At 23.3% G+C, this 4,327-nt stretch overlaps 1 long non-coding RNA gene across 1 annotated transcript in view; it reads left to right on the top strand.

Annotated features, from left to right (window-relative positions):
- Positions 1 to 690: 690 nt before the first annotated feature.
- Positions 691 to 4,327, top strand: part of LOC105124448 (uncharacterized) — a 19,094-nt gene continuing 15,457 nt past the window's right edge. The window contains exon 1 of the long non-coding RNA XR_842048.1: positions 691 to 701. This is a non-coding gene — a long non-coding RNA (uncharacterized LOC105124448). The remainder of the gene's footprint in view (positions 702 to 4,327) is intronic.

Raw genomic sequence — 4,327 nt, 5'->3', positions numbered from 1 at the left:
ATACTGTTAAAACAAGATATTAATAAACCTTCTTTTTATATGCTCAATGTATGAAAATATAGATGATGTAGCTTTTATTAGAAGAAAATAATATTTAAAAAATTAAGGTTTATGAAAACATTAATATCTAGTTAAGGAGTTATTGATACTTAAAGTGCAAAATGATAATATAAAATCTTAATAAAAATACACTTTTAATTACTAATCAAATACTTTCTTCTTCTTCTTCTTTTTTTTTTTATTTCATGAATGGCATATATACATATAAAGTTAAGATATCTATAATAAGTTTTTTAATGTTGAGTTTGAAGTAAATCGTTTGCATATAGACTGATAAAATTTATCAGAAATTATTTTTTAGAAACTCTTTTAATAGTATTTAAATATTGGATCATAATTTAAGAAATAAATATATTTATTACTAGGCTAAACCTTCAAGATTATTTACTCTATTTTTTTGTAAATTAAAGCTATATATTTTGTTTCTACATGTAGTTTTCAAACATGAATGCACAAGTAATAAATCTTATCTTCAAACAAAAGTCAACAATCTTAATTCTAAATTAAGGTGTCAAAAAACTAAAAATTCATGTCATAGAGAGATCCATGGTAAAAAAAAAAAATGATCATCTTCTTTAAAATCTCTTCTTTGAAAAACACCGTAAAAAATATCAAAATAACCCGTCTATGAAAAGATGAATGTGAACCTAGTTTTGAATACATCACCTATCATATGTGTCCCACTTCAAAACTAAATATAATGCTTATATGCGCTTGCATGAATATATTTAGGATCAGGTTCATTCTAAGATAAGTCTCTCAGCATTTTTTTCTCCTCGTCATGATTCTTCTCTGCACCTTCTCCTTGTAGATGATCCACCCGCTAAATTAAGTTTGATACAGAATTATGATCTCGCTGATCAAATATTTACGGTAGGGTTTTGTGTAGCCTTGAACGGCCTCCAGTCTCTACTCTTACATCGTTGGGTGAAACACTGCTATTGTTTTGATGGATCAAAAAGGTCAACCTCCTCTCATATATATTAACTAACTCAATATGTAGCGAGATGACAAGGTTTATTAATTTATAGAAACCCTAAAAACAAGAGGAAAAAAAAAAGACAGCCATATATCAAGGAAAAATCCAATTTTATTTATTAAAAGTCTTCTTACCAAAAAGCTAGTACAGTTATTTATATTGAAAAACTAGTAAACGTTGAATAGAAAAATATAAAAAAAATAGGAACTAATAATACTACATAAAAATTCAAAATAGAAAAAAAATAAGAATCCAATAATTATTTCAAATTTCTTAATAAAATAATTTTCTATTTATATAAAACTAACAAATCCTAGAAAATATTAAAAGTCTTCTTTCGTATTGTTCTAAGATATATCAACACCAACTCCTCATTTGATTTTAAGTTAGTTCGATTGGCAATTAAAGACTACGCGTCCTCAAAATTGATAACAGTTGCTGTTCTATTTTAATAATTTACTAGAATTATTGCTCGTGTTCGACCGTGGAGTAGGCAAAAATAAAAATAAAAAATATCAATGTTCGAAAAAATTCTAACGTAAACAAATTCAAGTTTTGTGCTACTTATTCAATCGGTAATTTAAATGATAAAAAAATAAAATTATAACAAAAATACCTAAAAAATAAAAAATGAAAAAATAACAAAAAAACCAGATTTGAGTTTATCCAAATCATCTAACAAGTGAATTAAAAAACCATCATATGACAATAAATATAAGAGTTAGATGATCTCATAAAAAAAAATAGAGAGAAAAAAGTTCATGGTTATTGAGATGAAATTGAAATAAATTAATTTTTAAAAAAAAATTATTAATCTGTATTAATTTTGAAAATTGATATTTCTTATTATTGATCCAAAGCTAATAGAAGGCAAACCGTAAAACAATAACAAAAACATTTAAATAAAAAATAAAAAAAATAAAAAAATATAGCTTAAAAATCAAAAAAATCAAGTAAATTTAGACAAACCTTCTAAACCTAGTATAATATCTAAAACTTGCAACTAGTAAAATCTTAGATTCGGGTTCAATTAAGAAGTTTAATTCTTAACCAATTTAATTCTGAAGAATGAAATTGTTGAAAAAATGTTAATAGAAAAAATACAAAAAGAAAAAAACAAAAAAAAGAATGAGGACAAAATTCAAAAAATTAAAAAATTATAGAGGATGAAATTGAAAAATATTTATAATTTGATAGATTATTTATAAATTAAAAACTGACAAGAGGTAAAATTGAAAAATAAATTGTAGGAGGCTAACCTAATAAAAGGAAAACCACAAAAATAACAAAACAAAACCTAAAAAAAAAAAGATAAAGAAAAATCATCTTAAAAAAAGGAAAAAAAAACCAACCAAACCTGGACGAACTTTCTAAACCTGATCTAATCTCTAAAACTTATAACTCATTAAATAATAGACCCAAGTTAAATAAAGAAGCTCAACAAATTTAGTTTTCAAGGATGAAGTCGTGAAAAAATATTAACAAAAAAATATGCAATAAACAAAAAAAAAATAGCAAGAACAACGTGAAAAAATATTAACAAAAAAATATGCAAAAAACAAAAAAAAAATAGCAAGAACAATGAGGATAAAATTTGAAAAAACAATTAACAAATGATCCTAGAGAAAACAATTTTAAAAATGATCCCAAAAATATAGCAATTAAAATAATAAAGATTAAATTTGAAAAATTAAAACAAATCATAGGGGTGAAATTAAAAAATAAAATTGTAATTTGATATGTTATTTATATATTTAAAAAAAGATAGGGATGAAATTAAAAAATATTTTTAATTTGATAGATTATTTATAAATTAAAAAATAGTAGGGGTGAAATCGAAATGCATTCATAATTTCATAGCTTATTGTAAAATTAAAAAAAATGGTAATCAAAAGGGTAGGGGTCAAATGTGAAGGAAAAAACAATTAAATGGATGACACGACAGAAAGATTGATGTCAACTCCCAAGCATAGGAGTGTTGAACCAATAAATAATCTGACAAGACTAGGGTCGAACCATAGGGAGGTTAACTATATAATAATAATAATAATAAAATAATAATAATATGACGATGAGGAGGAGTTTAAGAAGACTTTGAGATGTAAGATTAATATAAGAATTAAACAAGGATAAAATAATTGTTAAGGTTGGAGGATCTATTAATGGTATTTCAAACAAGTATAGTATAAACTTTTTTTTATTACTCAACTACAAACTACACATAACGGAGGTTTCAATCGGATTATAAATTATTAACATAATTAAATTAGTTATTTTATTTGAATAATACTAGTAGTTGTAAATTGACTCTTTAAAAAAATAAAAAAAATAAAATAATATAGCTTAAAAATGAAAAAAACCAAGTAAATTTAGACAAACCTTTTAGACCTAGTATAATATCTAAAACTTACAACTAGTAAAATATTAGATTTGGATTCAATTAAGAAGTTTAATTCTTAACCAGTTTAATTATGAAGAATGAATTGTTGAAAAAATATTAATAGAAAAAATGCAAAAAGTAAAAAAATAAAAATTAAATTTAAAATAGTAAAAGCTCATAGGGGTGAAATTAAAAAACATTTATAATCTCATAGATTGTTTTTATAGATTAAATAATAGAGGTGAAATTGAAAAAAAAAATAGATGGTTAACTAACCTAATAAAAGGAAAACCACAAAAATAACAAAACAAAACCTAAAAAAAAAAGAAAGAAAAATCATCTTAAAAAAAGGAAAAACAAAAAACCAACCAAACCTGGATGAACTTTCTAAACATGGTCTAATTTCTAAAACTTGTAACTTGTTAAATAATAGACCTAAGTTAAATAAAGAAACTCAACAAATTAAGTTTTCAAGGATGAAGTCATGAAAAATTATTAACAAAAAAATATTCAAAAAACAAAAAAAAAGCAAGAAAAATGAGAAAAAAATTTAAAAAAAAAAATTAACAAATGATCCTAGAGAAAACAATTTTAAAAATGATCCCAAAAAATAGTAATTAAAATAATAAAGATTGTCGAAGTAATAAATACCCCGGCAAGATCGAGGTCGAACTACAGGAAGGTTAATTGTATAAATTATAAACAACAATTATAAACAACAACAATAATAGTAGTAGTAGTAGTAGTAGTAGTAATAGTAATAAAGAAAAAGAAAAAGAAGTCGATGAGAACTTTGAGATGGATGATCAATATAAGGATTAGACAACAATAACAATAAATATCAAGGTTAGAGGATCCACTAATGATATGTCAAACAAGTGTAAGTATAAAATCTTATTATTCAATTG

The sequence above is a fragment of the Populus euphratica genome, unplaced genomic scaffold, assembly GCF_000495115.2.
Source record: "Populus euphratica unplaced genomic scaffold, PopEup_1.0 scaffold35.1, whole genome shotgun sequence".
Classification (NCBI taxonomy): Eukaryota; Viridiplantae; Streptophyta; class Magnoliopsida; order Malpighiales; family Salicaceae; genus Populus; species Populus euphratica.
The sequence above is the reverse complement of the archived record's forward strand: the minus strand, read 5'-3'. Positions and strand labels throughout refer to the sequence as shown.